The sequence below is a fragment of the Alosa alosa genome, chromosome 3 (assembly GCF_017589495.1).
Source record: "Alosa alosa isolate M-15738 ecotype Scorff River chromosome 3, AALO_Geno_1.1, whole genome shotgun sequence".
Classification (NCBI taxonomy): Eukaryota; Metazoa; Chordata; class Actinopteri; order Clupeiformes; family Clupeidae; genus Alosa; species Alosa alosa.
Window position 1 is genome coordinate 5,405,895 of NC_063191.1, and position 20,363 is coordinate 5,426,257.

General features: G+C 40.4%; 1 long non-coding RNA gene across 1 annotated transcript; it reads left to right on the forward strand.

The window, feature by feature from the left end:
• Positions 1 to 5,750: 5,750 nt before the first annotated feature.
• LOC125291758 lies at positions 5,751 to 19,752 on the forward strand. Its single transcript, XR_007193062.1, has 2 exons — positions 5,751 to 5,809; positions 19,499 to 19,752. It is a non-coding gene; the product is annotated as an uncharacterized LOC125291758 (long non-coding RNA).
• Positions 19,753 to 20,363: the final 611 nt, after the last annotated feature.

The following is a 20,363-nucleotide window of genomic DNA, read 5'->3' on the forward strand; positions in this document are numbered from 1 at the left end:
AAAATCAGTTGGGGTTTTCTGTTTTCTTTTTGCACATAAATACAAAGTTAAGCTCCCAGATAGCAAGGTGACAAGTGTTATTATGTTGATTTTCCATCCAAATCATCATTTTGAAAAGATATTGAAAAGTCATAGATTTATGGTTTACTGGGAAATCTTGACGTGGTGTAACCATAAGTCGAAGTACTTATGTAGCCACAAGTAATGACCCAACGGTGAACCTGAACAACTTTAGGAAAAACTTACGATTGGTGCAGCTACTTCATCCAAACAAAAACTTTTCAAATTACTGGCACTTGCCTGCCAATGTTCTTTCTGTTATTTTTTTGTTTTATTTACTGTGCACCTCTGCATTTTAATCATTCGCAATGACATTCATATGACGCCCTCTCAAATTGAGCTACACTGACCACACAGCGTGTTGAATGCGTGTGCTATTGTTATTGCTATGGTTTACGTGTGGTAATGAATGAAGCCATGCCGCAGCATGTTATGCGCCAAGGAGATTAGACTACGCTAGATTACATAGGCTACTCTACATTTTGGTTTGTCTGTTTATTGTATGATACAACAAAAGTAAAAGCTACAGATCATATTCATAGACTTTGGTGGAAAAGTGTAGTTTGGGTGAAGACATTAGGCTACAATTTGAAGCTAATCCATGTCATTTAATTGTTTTTTTGAATTCGGTTACATGTTCACGAAAACTGGTAACAATTTGGCCTTGGCCTTACGCACCGATGTATGTGGAGGTGCGTGACAGTTTCTGCAATGATGACATTACACCATTTACACCACCCACCTCACCCGCAAGGCGACCAAAATTGTGAGTGATGCAAGTCACCCCGCCACAATCTGTTTGATCTACTGCCCTCTGGGAAGAGGTACAGAAGCCTGCGCCCCAAGACTACCAGACTCACCAACAGCTTCATACACCAAGCTGTAAGGATGCTGAACTCTCTCCCTCCCTCCCCTCCACCCTCAGCTACATAACATCCTGGACATTGGACCCAAAATGGCCGCCTGCACTACTCCACTTGCACACTTGCACACTTGTACACTTTACAACTTGGTGTTGTTGTCCTGAAAACACAACACTTCTGCTGCTCTTACATAACTTGCACCACTATGCCACTTTCTTTCTTACTTAGGTCAAACAGAACTACCCAAGCCTTTTATTGGCCTGACTTTGCACTAGTATTTTATTGACTGTCTATGCACAATTTCAACCAAATTTTGCTGCTCTTATTTTCTCATTATTATATGTGCCCTCTTATTTACTTATTTACTTACTTTTTTGTTCACTTGAATGTTATGTTTGTCTGTGGGACCTAAATTGGCAAAATATGTCTTGTCTTCACCGTGGGATAGTGAGAAACGTAATTTCGATCTCTTTGTATGTCTGGAACATGTGAAGAAATTGACAATAAAGCTGACTTTGACTTTGATTAAAATAGCGTCCCCCCACTTTAAAAATCCCCACTAGACCACTGGTTGTACTGTCTAAAATCCATTCTTGTTGGATCAACTAAGTAAGTAACGTTAATGTTAGGCTAGCTATCATAGATGCTGTTGCTGTGACGGTGGCATTAGCACTAACATTAATGTTTTATGTTACGTTAACGTTATGGCAGTCTCATTTATAATTAGGCCTACCTTAGTTCTCAGTAAGTTACAGTTTATTATATTTATATAATGTATATAAAACATTCGCTAGTAGGTCTAGTTACTGTCTAGGTTAGTAGTAGTTAGTAGTAGGCCTAGTTACTGTTACTGTCACATTGTTAGGCTGAAGATGATGTGCTGCTGGTTAACATTAACGTGGAGGTTTACCAGCTAACTTATGTAACGTTAACTCCTCATAATCATGTACGGTTTTGTGAGTTTAATAGGCTAACTTTAGCAATATTGATATAAGTTAACTTTAAGTCACATCTGACTATCATTAACCGTTGTTCGGACGAACAGCGCGAATGGCTGTTGCTGCAAGCAAACATCATCAATGAGCTCACAGCTAGAACTTGCTAACGTTAAATATACCTTGCGAAACTGAGTTATGCTAACACCATCTTCAGTGACAGCATTGACAGTAAGCTCAAAAAACATACAGTATATATATATATATATATATATATATATATATATATATATATATATATTCTATGGCAGTGGTTCCCAAACTACGGCCCGCGGGCCGAATATGGCCCGCCACCTCATTTTGGGTGGCCCCCCAAAACATGTCTGTGGTATAGAGCTGGTAAGTCCCGCCCTTTCCGCTATCCCCGCTGGACCTCTAGATTGAAAAATCGTTAATGCAAGTGAATGTGAGAAAATAATTATTTTCTGGTCCCGTTTGAATTTTGCCATGAATGTGAACATATGTTGTCTGTGAATTTTTAATATAAATTGTTGTGTAAAGAATGCTACAATTGAGCGGGTAGAAGTTTGATGCGGTTAAACTTTGTGTGAGAGCACTTTGTGGACTACAACTTTCCGCTAGACGACAGCTAACTAGTTTCCCATAACAACCATCAGTTGGTCGAGATGTAGAGGGTTATTAAGATCGACTTTGAACACAGTGAACCATACAACTTCACAATCACACTGTATCATAGTGTTAATGTGTTGAGTGAAGCTAGACATGTTTCAAATATTTTTGTTGCCATGTGTGTTTATTCCTGCCGTTACAAAAACTAGCATCTCAGTTAATGTTAGCGATTAGAGCTAGCTCACGTCACAGGCGACATGTAGTCTTTCTCGTTATGTCTTTTCCACAACTGATAGCCGAAGAATCATATATACTGTCAAACTCGTAACATGAAAAATTATTTTAAAAATTCACAGACAACATATGTTCACATTCATGGCACAATTCAAACGGGACCAGAAAATAATTATTTTCTCACATTCACTTGCATTGACGATTTTTAATCTAGAGGTCCACTGGGGGTTTAGCGGATGGGCTTACCAGCTCTATATACTTACAAACGGACCCGCGTCACACAGAGCAGGTTGTTTGCGCCATGCCCCTTTTGAGGGGAAAACATTCCCTCAGAACAAGCCAGAGTGAACCGGTAGACATGTACCAACCACACAGCTAAGAACCCTCCCTGAGTTTCTTTTGCCTACCATGTCCTCAAAAAATCCTGACAGAAGAAAATTATGGCTACAAGCCATAAGAAGAGAAGACTGTATGACACTTCTGGTCACTGAGTGGGTTGTTGCACCACTGCACTCGGGAGACTGAAGGGACATGTTTTTATATTAATTGAATTAAGCTTTTTAGGTATCTTTCACGGTCAACGAATCGCAAAGTGGTTATGTATTGAGTGGTCATATTGATTTGTGGTATTTTTGTTATTATTTACTCCCTGCGATTTCTGTACTAATTACGTTTATTGACCCTAATTTTGCGTTGGAGTTAATGAGAGGGGTTGTTTGTTTTCCTAAAGGTGCGGGAACGTTTGTCACGAGTCAAGTTCGGTCCATGTGCCGGGTCTAACGTTATAGCATCTGTCCCACACGGAGTACGACATCGTCAAACTATAAACTCCGTAATTTCCCCATTCATTCTCTATAGAAAGTGTTAACAGTACACATGTAATACTCTTTTTTTTGTCCACTGGTGGTTGTTTTGCCGCTGTTTCGCGTTTGCCATTGAAAACGGAATGAAATGTAGGCCTACCTGCAATCAATATAAGAGGCCTATGCTGACTGCATCAGTGCTCAAAGGATCCTAGAAGTTTATCAATGAATTGTTAATAACTAACTAACTTCTATTCAAGTCATATTTCTGGGACTTTCTGGGATAATTATTTCTATTTTTATTCACTCGTTCACAGAGTTCTCATCAGGTGAGTGAAAGTTAGAATGGTGGTCATTTCAGATGTTTTTGCCAGCACTTCATAAAACTCTCATAGTTTGAGAACTTTAAATGAATTGCTTGTTCACAACTTCAGCTGTGTATGCAAAGACACAGAGTTCAGAGTTCACACATTTTTGAATAAAATACTTTTGGGACTCCCTGCTAATACTTTTGGGAATGCTTTTGGGAAAAGTCTTTTTATTAATATTATTTCATTTGAGCTACATTTTACACTGATATGACATGATGGCAACATAAACACAGCTAACAATGGTATTAAATTGCAGTAGCCTATGATTAAATGTAATGGAATATTCAACTAAGGTACACTGCTGTTCACAGCACTAAGCTATTTATGGTTACTGATATACTTCGAGTCTCTGGCCCTCTCTTAGAGCCAGGCATAGTGAGCTGGCCCTCAGAAGAAAAAGTTTGGGGACCACTGGTCTATGGTTATTCTAAAGTTTTTCTTCTATTTCTGCTAGATGCTGCTTCACTCTGCTACTGACTGCAACCGTTGGTCTAACGTTATGGATGCAGCACAGGAGAATTTCGAAAAAAAAAGTGAATAAATGTACTTGCTTTTCAAACTGATAACAAGTTGTCAATGGTTATTTATGCAAGTTTGTGTAGCCTAAACCATACCTAGGCCTAGCCAAATTTATCCTGGCTGTAGATAAAGCAGGATATGAATTTCCCAAAATTACTGTATAACTGGTATTACTACTGTACTTAGTTACAGTATGATCCATAAGTACTGTGATTAGAAATACGGTAGACAATTCAATACTGTATACATTACAGCACTGGTAGTACTACTGTAGTTTGCATTTACAGTATCGGGTGTAGGTACTGTGATTTCATATACAGTAGGTGTACTGTAGAGTGAAATACAGCAACTTACTGGTTATTTGCTGCCAGCAAGTTGCTGTAAATTTGTACAGTGTACGGAAGGGGTAGCAAAACACTAAAGATGGAATATTCCTACCATTTGAAGTCTTTGTATCAGAACTCATTGAGTGGCCTCTTCCTATTTCCGTGCTGCATCTTGCGGAATACCAATTTAGGAGAGGTTGCACAGAACCATCTGCTCTAGAATGGGAAATGTCTGGAGAGAAGAAAATGAAACAAGTTTGAGTAACTTAATTGTTATTAACTTTCTTAACCCACTGTCAACCTGGCGTTTCTAAAATAAATGACAAAATATGCTCACTGTAGTGGCAATAGGAAATAGCATCATACCATTAGGAGCAGCTATGCTTGGTGACTGGTGGTTCTGAAGACTGTGGGTTGAAGTCACCAGCTTCTGCGCCATCCCAGTCTGTACGTGAAACACAAATGCGTGTCACAAAATCCATGCTTGTATTCAGCATGTCGTCTGGCAACTGTAAAACCAGTTATTCTTTTTTTAAAATCATATAAAGCTTCAGTGAATAGAGTAGACAATTTAACCAATTTATCTGAATGAAACTCTCCTTGTCCAAACACTTTGAGACAGAATTCATGCGAAGCCCATGAATCAAATAAACTCAGAATAGTGGTTAATAACTTTGCAATGATAACTCACATTAACTACAAAAACGTAGCGTTAGATAGGCATGTATTCTCATGGTCATGTTAGCAGCTGCCAAACTTTTTCCTCAAGCAAAAAAATTCGAACGTTATTTACATTTGGTAAGGCGCACTAGCGCATGTAATAGTATTAATTTCGGACCCCAAACAAACAGGATGTCAATTTTTTGCGTTTCATATAACACCATTTCAAACACTTCATAGGCTACGTTACCTTTCCATACCTCAGAGGCACGTGTAGAAAAAACTTAAATGAGTCAGGCTAGACAGATGAGCGATTGCCAGTCGTCTCAGGAATCAGGAGGAGGCATGTGCTCTGGCATGTGCTATGAAAGAGTAGACCTACCGACATACTTCAGCTGAAACGAAATGGTGAGTTAACTTGATTAGAAAGTTATTCAAAAGTATCAATGAAAGGGAATCTGTTTAGAAACTGAACGTGGTTTGTGTCTAAACAATACATAAACTGCTTATGTAATAAAATGTTTCCAAGTCTTATTAATCTTATCAAGATCAAAAAAGCTTGGTATTGTTTTCAGTATAAAGAGACTTAGGCTACCTAGCGTCTGTTCATACTAAAAACAATACACTGCAAAAAATGAAATCTAACCAAGTGTTATTAATCTTGTAATAAGATCAAAAAATCTATTTGGTATTGTTTTTTAATATGAAAAGACTTACCTAGTGCTCTCCCGTAAGATCATTTGACTTAATTTAAGAACACTTTGACTTATTTTAAGGAGTCTTATCAAGACAAATTTACTCAACGCACTGGCAGACAAATTTGCTTGTGTTTAGGACGAATTTGCTTAACGCACTGGCAGACAAATTTGCTTGTTTTCAGGATGAGATGTCTTAAAAGAAATCAAACTCTTCTTAAATTAAGTCAAATGATTTTACGAGATAGAGGTAAGTCTCTCCAACTAGATGTTTGATCTTGATATGAGATTAAAAAGAGTTGGTTAGATTTTATTAAGCAGTTTTTGCAGTGTGTGTGCCAGTGTAGACAGATCATTACAAAGTACTGTTAATGACTTTCATTGAAGCACAACAATGCATAGTATCAGTTTGTCGAGTTCACCGAGTAGGCTAAGGGCCTGTACACACGGAGACGCTTTTTAGGTTAAACGCAGAGGTTTTGCTTCGTCTTGGCCGAGCGTCCAAACGAATCCTGTAAACGCACTGTCCGAAACCGCACTTTCTTGAAACCTGGTCCCAGAGTGGAAAAATCTGAAACTGTAGCCCGTTTGAATTCGTTTAGACAGCGAAACCGCACATACTGCTTGCGTTTCGATGATGTCATCGCCACACCTCAGCTGCCCTGGAGTTGCACTTATAGTATAGAGCTGCACAGTCCCGCCCACAGCCAAAATGCGGTTAGGTGCTGGATGTAAGATTCCCATTCATTTGTCCCATTGACGTTTGGAAAAATCCGTATCTAAAGAGTTTTACAGCATGTCTTAGGCTAACCAGCTACGGCATAACTCATAAGCATACAACATATCATTTCGAAAGTGAAAAAACGAAGAGAAAATCCAAAAAAGTCAAGGTACAAGACTGTGTACATATTTTCATTTCCGAGCGAAGGAACTACTCATCCCATAAACCACCGCGCCTCACTGAATAATATAGGCAAAATCGGCGCGATTTATTTTGCCATTTCCAACCGGCGACAGCACGCGAACCCTTTCCTCCAAACAGTGATTTTTATATAGTGAATGTGTTATGCAGTTATTTCAGGAGTAATCGTGTAAATAATAGTGTTTTGATATTGAATTTTATATTTATCATCGTGTATTTTATATCGTATGTGTGTGAAAGCGGTTAACGTTAACGGCAGTGCTTCGTAACGTTACCTGACTCATCCTATGCTGTCATCACTGCTCAGTCGGGCTGATGCATGGACTGGTGCATGGACTGCTCTTGGACCACCATATTCAGTTTATTAATTTGCCGTGAATTATTACACAAAATGTTCATTAAATGCACGAAGTATTCCTAGGTTAAAGGAGTGGTTCAGGATTTTGGACATAGGACCTCATTTCCAAGTAAGCAAGTGTGATATTTATCAGTGGAGACCGTTTTCAACACGTTTCATCCAGTCCTTCTAATTGCAGAGTTAGCGAGGTGCTAGGCTAGCGCAAGTCAACGGTATGTGCTAGCCTGCCACTAAAAAACAGTCTTACCCACTCCAAAGTACACCCAAGGCAAATAAATTATAGCGCCAGACTATCGATGTAAATGTCTGTATTGATAGTTTTATTTCTAACATTATTCTATCCTTGCATTTCAACGATCGCATTACATTTTGAGGGACTAGTGTCTTAGCAGCGGCGGAATTATACTTGCTCCAGTTAGTAGTACTGCGCCAAAAAGTAAACAGTAAAGCGCACTCAATGGGGATACCTAGTAGTAGCCTTGGTAATATCAGTCCCAGCTGAGATGCAAAATGACTACTACCAACTTCAGGGAACAATGTATAACTATCGCGAACGCCGACGCGAGGGTAGTTGTATTTCTTACACTATTCTATCAACACAGACATTTACATCGATTGTCTGGAATTTGCCTCGAAAGTGTCCTTTGGAGTAGGTAAGAATGGTTTTAGTGGCAGGCTAGCACATACCGTTGACTTGCGCTAGCCTAGCACCTCACTTAACTCTGCAATTAGAACGACTGGATGAAACGTTTTAAAAACGGTCTCCACTGATAAATATCACACTTGCTTACTTGGAAATGAGGTCCTATGTCCAAAATCCTGAACCACCCCTTTAATGATTAATATGAATCATACAGTATGAAGGCTACAGTAGCCTAGCTAATGTTAACTAGCACTGCTAGCAGCATTAACGTTACCAACCTCCCTGCTTAACTCACCACAACTTTGTAGGTCTTGTCCCTCATGCTGGCCCTTACAAAACCCACAAACTGACTCTCGGACACACAACAGTCAATAATGTGACCCGATTTAAAGTGGCTTTCACCCATTTGGACACTCACTAAAACAATATATTTCATACCTGTGTTGCAGCATGTAGGCTAATGTTAGCTGCATTATGTAATGACATACAATGTCGGAAATGCTAAAGGTTAGCCTGTCGGCTACCTGAAAAGTTTAAGTGTTTAAACTAACATTTACAGTGGTCTATTTGATAGTGTATTAGCCCTGACTAAGTTCTTGTGATGTATAAACCCCAATCCTTGTTGATACAAGTACCAATATTCGTCAAGAAAGTTTTTAATCACATTAAGATTTTCGCCATAGGCAGTAAAAGACTCTGCCATCTTTGTCAATATTTTTCGCTGAGAAAGTTTCCAACTATGACCATAACGGCCTTTCCACCAATCAGACGCATCACTGTGGGATTGTGGGATTGTTCAGGATTGTGGGTAATGAAGTACTTATCCAAGAGATCGCGAATAACAATCACAATACATCCGGCATCGGCTGTGGGCGGGACTGTGCAGCTCTATTGCCTAACAATACTAGTTTTCATACATGACATTACCTACGATTACACTCCGTAAGATAAATATCACAACTGGTGCTGCGTAGCGCCGATAGCTTATGACTTGGTGGACTGAACACTGTTTTTCCCGGTGTTTTTTTATGCATTCTAGCTACTGTCAGTGACGCGAGAGAACTTAAGTTATTAGGAAAGTGCGGTGTAAGTTTAGGCTATATTAATTTGTGCGTAGTGCCAGTGTCATTCATTTATTTTACATGTCTTACAACATATATACATGCATTCACAGTCGAGTGAAATCAGATATAAGCATACAAAGACGCTTAGAACTTACGTTAAGCCGATGGTAGCACACTGAATGCAAATGCGCGATTTGATGCAGGCAAAAGTATTGACTGTTACTAACGAAGGTTTTATAGCAATATTATAAATGGGCGACAGAATAGCCTAGAACTTGGGTAAGCCTTGCGTTTAGTAGCCTAATTGCGGTGATAGCCAAAACTAATGTGAATCACAGACTATCCTACAACCAAAGAAAGCAAAGGTGATTAGTAGGCCTACCTGCGTTAGCCAAATAAAGGACGCGACTGCACCCTTCACAAACCGTAAAATAAAGTGTATTAGTTTTACAGTTGACTACAGTTGACAGTTCACCATCAGTCCACACAAACAATTCTGGTTTCCTTGCACTAGCCATTTCGTTGTAGCCTATTCTGTCTGTTTGTAAAGCGCAAGTTTTGGTCAATTTCTGTAAAGAAACAGTGCCACCTATAGGCCTGGGGTAAGAAGTAACGTGTTGAGTCGTGTTGAGATGGATCCGTTTGGACGCAAATATTCTTGATACGGTTCCAGGGAAGACGGAGGAAAAAAAGATTGGTTTGGTACGTGTGGACTAGGCCTAAAGCAGTCATGAGATAAGCAGACTGGAAAATTCAGTTTTTAGTTCATTTTCAGGGTATGTGACTGCTATATATGTGAAAATACTTTTAATTTTTGCACTATAGGTTGGGTATAAAGCAAGTTACACTGGAGAAATGAACATGCATAAATTGTAGTAAGCTAATGTTTAACTAAGTTAAGATTACGGTCATGGCCGGATTATCATGACCACCACGGGCCCTGGGCACAAAATCGGTGCTCCCTCCCCGTGTGCACACACGCACGCACAGACGCAGGCAGACAGGCACGCAGGCAAATAGTAGCCAACAAGCTCACTCTCGCGAAAGACACAGTGTTTACAGCGCATAAACCACAATCTAACAGGCTACAGATATGTATGTTTTGGTGTTGTTTTTTTCTCATGGATTAGCCTACCATTTTGAAAAAGTTTGGAAACTGTTGAAAAATAGGCTAAACGTTGATCAACTAGCCTACAAGCTGAAATTAGCCTAGTGGATGGAATTGACAACACAAAATCGGAGGTTTCTCCTTGAGGAAATGTTTTTAATTATGGCAGCTAATTGAATGTTTTTCACACAATTTTGGACAAAAACTTTAAGCTGAAGACAGGCAAGCTGCCTGTCTGGCTCATCCAAACCACACTGCATGCGTGAAACAAAAACAACTTCGACATCACAATAAACTAGAAAATGTAATTCCAGGGAATTACCATTGCATGTAAAAGCAAAAAACTGCTGTGTATAACATTACTTACATTAGTGTTTTTCAACCACTGTGCCGGGGCACACTAGTGTGCCATGAGAGATCATCAGGTGTGCCGCAGAAAATTACCCAAATGTCACTCACTGGTCCAGAAAAGCAACTGTTGCATCAAAGAATTTATAACCACATGCTCTCATTGATTGTATGATTGCACTATTTGTGGTATGCAGGCATTGTACAACAGGGCCCCACAGGGGCAGAGCCAGAGGGGTGGCTCCGGGTGGCACAGGCCACCCTTGAGATTCGATTGGCCACCCCAGGTGCCACCCCCAAATCCTAGTCTACGATTGGCCATTAACATGGTCTAAGGCGGGACCTTTCTTGATGCACTTGCAGCAGTTTGAAGTGTCTTTATTGGCCTGCGGCACAATTGAACTGCAGAACGAAAGGTTTCCCCGATCAGGAAATACTCCTTAATTCGCAACTTTGTGTAGGCTTAACAGAGTTAGCCTAAATATCATGCCTATGGCGATGACAGCTTTAAAAAAACAAAAAAACATTTATTTCGCTTGTCTCGCTGGATTGAAGGCAGAATGTGGGCTGTTGCAAATAGATGAATGAGGGTAGGAGATTCGTTAACAAAAACCTAAAGTTTTGCTAACATTTTCTCCATTATTATCGTAAAATATGTATCCATGCAGGGCAGGGCTGGTTCTAACCTAGGCTACTATATTTGGGTGGGCTGGTAGAAATTTTGGTTGGGCAACATAGCAAAGCTGTCAAATTGGATCAAAACTAACATAAAAACAAAACAATCAGTACTACCTAGCTTGAGTTGCTGCAGCCAACAGCCAGGGATAGGCAGTATGTCTGATACATGTATTTAAAATACAAAATAGTATGTTGTCATTTTTATTTTATTTAGTTGGAAAAAAAATACTTATCAAAATACTTTATAGGTTAAAGTGGCTTTCACCCCTTTGGACAACAAAAACCTATAGGTTTGTAGTTTAAAAATACTGCCAAATACTTTTGGTAAAACCAATAACCTACTTTTGGTGATGTGATTATAAAAGTGCAAAACAATGAATGCAGCACTGGTGCTGTCTTGTACATATCTATATATACAGTCTATGGTCTTGTAATTTGCCCAGAGTTGTCATGCCATAGATATAAGTTATTGTGGGGAAAAAGTCTTGGATGAGTATATTTGTATATCTTCATTTACAGTAATATAATATAATAAAATTGATTATATTTTAATGTCCCCATGATGGAATTTGCTTTAGAACAGCATAGCCCAGTGACAGACAACTTAGATAATTCACTTTAATGTGTTTGTATTACATTTTATTCAAATAGAAAGAAATTTTATGTGAGAGTAAGGTATTTGTGTTTTTTTTGTCCTTCAATGTATGAGTATGGTGTTTGCGTCTGGTTTCCCTAATGTATTTGTGCTAATTTCACATCTTGAGCCTGTTTCTATTTATTTATGCCTCATGCCACCCTTGACTTAATCAGTGCCTCACTAGTGCCACCCTTGTTAAAAATGTCTAGAATCGCCACAGGGGCCCCATATCCAGTATTTACAGAATCATCACATATCCAGTTCATAACAACAATTAAATTAAATATAGTCACCTACAAATGAAACAGAGGGCGCTTGTTTTATTGAGCAGGTCTTGCATAGAAACCATGATAAGGCCATATCTGTGTATTATTTGACATTTTAGGCTATGGTATGTTTATTTTTTCTTCACACAGGATGTTAATGTGCCGTGGGACATTTTAAGTGTCAAAAGTGTGCCGTGGCACAAAAAAGGTTGAAAAACACTGACTTACAGTATGATTATTCAGATTACATAGACTTACAGTATTCTTGAAAACCACTTCCTTGGTTCGATGTTAGCTTAGAGTATATGGCAGTCAGTACAAATAAATGGTTAATTCAATATTGATCAACATTCTTTGTTTTAATACAGTACTGCAGAAAGAGCAGAATGATACTCAGAACACACTAATGAACACTTAACAACCAATGCAAGCTTGAAGATAAAAAAATCAAAGTTGTTGAAACCAATTTTAAAGTTAACCAATAATACAAGGATACAAGGATACAAGGGGTAAAAAAGTGCAGTAGAAGAGGGGTTTAGTAGATTAAGTGGCAAGGGCTGCATAAAAAGGTGGGGAGGATTGGGATTGGGTGGGGGCACCAACAAGGAGCACCCAAGAGCAACAGGGGCAAGGAAAACTCCCTTACCAAGGAAGAAACCTTGGGCAGATCCACGGCTCAAGGGGCTAACCCAACTGCCAGGGGTCTTGGTGTGTGTGTTGGGGGATGACAGGGGAGATGGGATAGTGTGCTGTGTATGTGGGGGAGAGGGCAGTGTGCAATATGTGTGTTGAAGCTTCCTCATGAGACAATGTGCTGTGTATTGGGGGGGGGGCAGTGTGCTGTAAAGTATGTTGGGGATGTGTGTTGGAGAAGCTTCCTGATGAAATAATGTGCTGTGTATGTAGGGGGCAGGGACTTTTGACTATTGCCAAGCAGAGTACTGTATGTAATGTATGTGAGTGATGACAGTGAAGATGTGTGTGTGGGCAGGAGGGAGTGGAGCAGTGACTGTGTGTGTGTGTGTGTAGTGTGTGTGTGTGGGTAGGTGGGGGGCAGTGTGCTGTAAAGTATGTAGAGGATGTGTGTTGGAGAAGATCCTGAAGACAATGTGTTGTGTATGTGTGTGGGGCAGTGTGCAGCAAGTATGTAGAGGAGGCTTACTGTAGCAAGCAGTGTGCTGTATGTATGTGAAGTGATGACAGTGATGATGTAAGTGTGTGTGTGATGGGGGCGGGGGGCAGAAAGGCTAGGCAATCAAGGACATGGGTAGATGGAGGAGAAATCAAAAAAAATAAATAAAAAGTGTGCAAAAAGTTGGAGAAAGTCAGATATGTGTGTGTGTGTGTGTGTGTGTGTTTTGGCGTGTGATGAAATAAGAAAATAAATAAAAGGTCTGTAGCATAGGAGAGGGATGTAAAAGTGCTAAAAGTCTTGTAGGTGTGTGTGGGTGTGTGTGTGTGTGTGTGTGGGGGGGGGGTCATGAGTGCTGAGGAGTGAATGAGTGCAAAGTCAGTATAGTGTGAGTTCAGAGTTGGGAAATGTTTGAGAGTGCTGAGGAGTGAATGTGTGCAAAGTCAGTATAGTGTGAGTTCAGAGTTCGGATGGCCTGGGGATAAAAACTTCTCCTGAGTCTCTCAGTTCTGGCTTTGTGACTACATAGGCGTCTTCTTGATTTCAGCGGTAGGAATAATCCATTGTTAGTGATATGGGAGAAACCAGATATCTACTGAATTTGCATTCTTACAGAACTTGATGATGCCAATCATATTATCCTAAGACATATCTATTTATCAGTTTTAATTCTGAACTGGCAGCAACAGCTTGAGGCCTCAGTTAATGGTAATAGGTCAAATTTGATGGTGATATACTGAAGAATAAAAGAGTCAGCCCTTCGGATGATCAGTTTTAGACAGAACTTAGGTTAGAATCTTAATCTTCACACAGCACAGCTCAGGTCTAAAAACAGAGGTCTAACAGCATAACTAAGTTTCACAGATGTTACTGTACAGCACAGGTATGATTCAAAGGTATGCCTGGTTGACAAATATCATTCAGGTATACAAGTTCCATATAGTTAGTTAGTATAGTCCTCACACAACAATATACAGTAGTTCTCAGAATGTCTCAGTGTAGATCTCAGATAAGTCTCAGTATGGTTAAATGGTATGTGCACAGATATGTTGAGATATGGTCACATGTTTGTAAGAATGTATGTTGTATGTTGCAACATTGTCAGAGATGTATGGTTGACAGGTGTGCACAGACAGGCACACACGCAATGTCATTCATTGTCATCACCACTGGTCTGGTCTGGAACCTAAAAGACAAAAGCAAGCAAGTTTAACAGTTATACCAAAACAATACAAGGAATGTCTACAATTGTACAATTGTTCAATACAGCTTATTTATTTAAGTGAAGTTGTTACATTACATTAGGCTGACACATTTTTAACCTAACGAATACCATGGTAAACAGTTTAAGCTTTTTAGACAATTAAAAAAGGTAGAGTACAATACAGTTGTTGCACCATCAAGCTACTGGTAGTTAAATACTAACCTATAATATTAAATTACAAACAAAGTAGAATTCTTTGTTTGTAAATAAATGTTTTATTGTTTTCAGTTTAAGGATAGTTGATAGCTAATCATATTTTTTTTCAATACAAAACGTAAGCAGCTTAGAAAACTTGGCATGGGTTTGTTGTTGCTGTTGATAATCATATGAGTAAGGAAGGATCGTTCTGATACTAAGTAGCTTGATAACCAACTGCTATAAAAACAGCTTGCTAGGTCTGTCAGCCACATTTTTTCCTACAGATTACAATGTACAACTGGAAAGCTCGATTCACGTGCTAGGTTACACTTTAATTTATAGGCCAGAACAATGCAGAAATGAATAAACATACTATTGTAGCCTATGTAGACAACACAAACGTTATAGCTCAACTTCTGTACAATACTTATAGTACAGTCAATTTCCTAACAGTAGCCTATTCATGGCTTTCATAAGGTCCCTTTCCACAGTATTAATCAAGCACCATGCATTCATTATCTACGTGCTTGATTGTATACACCTGTGGAAAGGGACCTGATGAAATCCATAGACGAAATATGATAGCATACCGTGATAGTGTTTACTTAGGCTACATAAGAATCAACAGCGTAGAATGAAAACGTAGCCTGGCCTATTTACACAAAACAAGCGGTGTACAACGTTAAACATTTGGTAAAATAAAAACAGGAGCATATTTGTTAGCTTTAACTAAAATGTGAACGGTAGAAGCTACAGTATAACGTTACGACCATCAACAATGAGTATTCATGCCATGAATGAAACCCATGATGGGTTTCATCAGGTCCCTTCACACAGTATAATCAAGCACCAGTCTGCATTCATAATCTATTCTAGGTGCTTGATTCTATACACCTGTGGAAAGTGACCTAATGTTAAATAGAAGCAGAGTTTACGTTAAAGTGGAAATGAAGCAGTCAAATAAAACAGATGTCTATAGCACTAGTTAAATATTTAAATATACCATAAATACAAAGCCTTACAGTTAGCTTACTGCCTCAACAAAATGGATATGGACGAATGGGATAGACCCACCAATGAGGGCAGGCATCCAATTGCTTTTGAGCCAGTAAGAGCAGTGGGAGTTTTAGTGCCCCCCACAGAGCCTGACTATGGAGAAGAAATAGATGATCGAGAGAGAGGTGTATCTGAGAGATAGATAGATAGATAGATAGATAGATAGATAGATACTTTATTGATCCCCAGGGGAAATTCAAGAAAACAGCTGAGCGCACAGAAAACAATCGGTGGTGCTTATGTGGGGTTTGTGTCCCTATGTCCACTGACATGGCACACATGGAGAGTGTCTGCTGCCAGGAAATCCAGAATAACAGATGTAGGTCATTAGAGCGAGACGTTGGAAGTCGCAATGCGGTCGCTGAGGGACATCCAAGCCGAAACACTGGAGCGCCCAATAAACAGCAGTTAACCAACTAACACACTCTTGAGAGGTTGTGCGGAGGGAGTAGGCTAGGGGACTACACTGATCACCTAAGACTACACTAATTTTTACACCCATACTCCGTTGTTCTGCAATGTATTATCATGGTAGAAGCTGTGATGCAGTACTAGAATAGCATAACATAACAAACACATAACGTTACTGTAACTAGCATAGCATAACATAGTTTGAACCCTAAAATCTATGGTTGCTACAAGCGCCACATCCGTGCATTTATTTACTTAAAGTGAACAGCATGATATTTTATGTCAGCTTACATAAACAAATCAAAACTCAGACGCCTAGCCACCGCTGTCTCGCTATCCGGTGTTATACGGTAACTGGCTTTCATGTTAACTGGCTGGACTGTTTACTTTGCCTCTGGAGTTAACGTAACCGCCCCCTTCTCTTGCAGGTGTGTTCAGCTGATGATTTAGCCTCCAATACCTGGCCGCAGATTCATCTGTTTAACTGAAGTTCAAATAGACATGTTTGTGATGCTCCACTTTGTTGTTTAATAAAGCTTTACAACCGCGATGTGTCGGCGTTGGAAGTGTCAGGTTGTCTGTAGTAGGCTAGGCTACATGCGCTGGACCATGAATATGCCACCAAATAAATAAAACTAAATAAACTCCACGTGGGTCTCGAACCACTACTAAATTAAACTGCTTGCATGATAACCTCACATTTACCTGCTTGCGCCACTATCAAAGCTGACACAACCTAGAGAAATTGGCCATACTTATTTACTAGGCCTACAAGTAAAATAGGTCATCTAGTATGTTATTATGACCGCCGCGCAGTGCCCATGCACATGCCCAAATTTCCGTCAATGATTCCCGGGACACTGAAAGACCGGGGTACACGAAACTTGGTGGGCATGTAACCCCACATGGATAGCATGGAACCATCGTTTTTCGTTTTGATCTGTAGCCCCCCCGCTGGACTGGACCCCCCGAAAGGAGGGCAGTTTTCTGTGAATATCTCGAAAACCGTAGGGTTTAGGAGGACCTTTTTTTTTTGTATGTTGATCTCAAGGGGCCATGTCAACCCATTCCATAACCACTCATTTCATGTATAGCGCCACCTAGTTAACCACAAAAAATTAAAAATTAGGTGTTGTAATTGAAGGTATCTGTGACCTAACATAGTCAAAACTGCACGAAATTGGAAGTTTAGGATCATTATGACACCCTCTGTATGCACGCCAAGTTTTGTGGAATTCCGTTCATGGGGGGGCCACACAATAAATGAATTTATGTTAGTATACACCAACTGGCCTGTAGGTGGCGGAGACAGTTTTCTGTGAATATCTCGAGAACCGTGGGGCCTAGGAGGTCCACCTTTTTTTTTATGAATGTTGGTCTTAAGGGGCATGTCCACCCATCCCATTACCACTTATTTCATGTATAGCCACCTAGTTAAAAATTAAAAGCAAAAATTAGGTGTTTTCATCACAATATCTCTGGCTGACAAGGTCAAAACTGCACGAAATTAAAAGTGTAGGATCATTATGACACCCTCCAAATGCATGCCAAGTTTTGTGTACTTTCGTTCATGGGGGGCCTTACAATAAAATTATTTCTGTGTACATTTAGTGACGTACACCAACAAGGATTCCCGGGACACTGAAAGACCGGAGTACACAAAACTTGGTGGGCATGTACCCCCACATGGATAGCATGGAACCGTCATTTTTCGTTTTGATCTGTAGCCCCCCGCTGGACTGGACCCCCGAAAAGGAGGGGGAGACAGACACAGTTCTCTGTGAATATCTTGAGAACTGTAGGGCCTAGGATGACCATTTTTTTCCGTATGTTTGCCTCCAGGGGTCATGTTAACCCAATTCATGTGCACACATGTGCACAAACAGATACACACACACACACACACACACACATTCACAGTAATCATACGTATGACACATACTCACACAGTAGACATATGTACGCTTGCATGCACAGGCACATACGCAGGCACACACACAAGCACGCACACACACACACACACACACACACACACACACACACACCCACATACACACACACACACTCACACCACCACAAACAATCAAGAATTTCTCAGAATTATGAACAGACAAGATGGAGGTGGGGTTGTATAAAATGAATTTTACATGTGAAATCTATGAACTAATCATGTTTTGGTACTTGTTGTCTAGCAGATACCAGTGAGAATTGAGTGTGGATAATGCAATTCAGTGAGACAGTTAGAATCATATAGGCCTTTCAGCGTGATTTCTTTTTGTGGAAAAAATGTGCTGGACTAGGCGGCGGTCATATTTTGTACCGCTCTGCGGTACATCTAGTTGTGTTTGTAGCAGGTTAACACAGTGGATCATGGTAACTGGCTACTGTGTTATCTTGCTGCATTGCCCAAGCCATTTAGACCTTCAAAGTATAGCCTAGGCTTAATTACGTTTCACTGACTGCTGGTCAGGCTGCCCGCGGCCACCTAGTATCTTCAGCCTAAATTGAGGAAGCATTGCTGGTCTAAAAATGTATAAATTTAAAAAACTGTGAATGGCGAGGATTGAACCCGTAAGCTAGACTAAAAAGAGCCTCATCAACGCATCAACCTATTGCGCCACATACATGTACATTTTATCACTTGGTGAGAAATACATTATTAAAATATAGATAAATCCAATACACCTCAAACCTATGTTAACATGTCAAAACACAAACGTAAATAGCCTAGGCCTACGTGTATCTTGTGATATTTGATATTACATATCTTTTGTGATATGTAAAATTTTGTGTAAAATGAAGACACATTAGACTTCTCCTGCACATTGTGCGTTTCAATGCGTGTTCCTGTCATGAGCATTCTCTCTCCCTGGTAACAACCTTAATTGATTCAATTCTCTGCCACTCTGCTCACTCTCTCTCTACTCTGCCTAACGAGCTCCACCTGGCTCCGCCCTGCTCTGCTCTTGTTACCTGGCCAGCTGCGCTGCATTTCCCACTCACCATCCTCACCTTGCCCCACTCTGCTCTAATTACTCTGCCAGCTGCACTGCATTTCTCCACTAACCTCTCCCAGTATATAAAGCCCTGTTTTTCAGCCAAGCCCTGTCAGATCGTCTTCAAACCTGGACCAGTAACCTGCCTGCCTGTCTACTCTCTGACTCCTACCTGTGATTCGGATCCTTTCTTGACTGCCTCCCTGTTCTACTGCCCCGGTTATCCCGACCTGCCTTCCGGATCTTCTCGATTACTCTCCGATCTTCAGCCCCCCCGGTAACTCGAATCTGCCTTCTGTCTCACCACGTTTAGTGCCTAGCCCTGGTCTGTACTACTGCCTGCTGTTCACCTTGCTGTTGTGTGTGTGTGTGATTCCCCAGGCCTCCGACCACCAGACGAGCGAGCCCCGACGCGTCACCACCCTCAGCCCGAGACGCCGCTCGCTCACTGGGGGACACACACACTCAGCACCTTGGACTGGGACCCCCCGGAGACTTGGAAAACCCCAGAGCCCCGAGAACCCCTGGAACCCCTGACACCCCTGGCACCCCTGGAACCGGAACCTCCAAGACCTCACGTTTTTCTCACTCCTCTTCCCCCCTGAACCCTTCAATAAAAAGACTCTGAATTTGAACTTGCGCTCTTGCGTCGCCTTCTGTCCCTGACAGTTTCACGTTTGTTGTGATATGCATCAGGTTAATATGCAGATTATAGTTCTAGTTTTGTCATTCGAGTTTGAATCTTTTTTTATTTATTTTATTTATTTGCTGGCATTCATAATAAGACACTTCACGTAGAGGCGGCCTGGCAGCAATCAGTGAAACGTTTGTAAACTTAACCTTGATAGGCTACTTTGAAGGCTTAAGTAAACAGCTTGGGCAACATTGCAAGATAACACAGTATCCAGTCACCATAATCCACTGTGTTAACCTGCTAAACACAATAACATAGTTGACCTCATTTACTAGTAGGCCTAGTACATATTACCAATTTCACTGGGAAGTGTCAACTGGTTAGTGGCGCAAGCAGGTTGGTGTCAGGTTATCATGCAAGCAGTTTAATTTAGTAGTGGTTCGAGACCCACGTGGAGTTTATTTGGTTTTATTTATTTGGTGGCATATTCATGGTCCAGCGCATGAAGCCTAGCCTACTACAGACAACCTGACACTTCCAACGCCGACACATCGTGTTGTAAAGCTTTATTAAACAACAAAGTGGAGCATCACAAACATGTCTATTTGAACT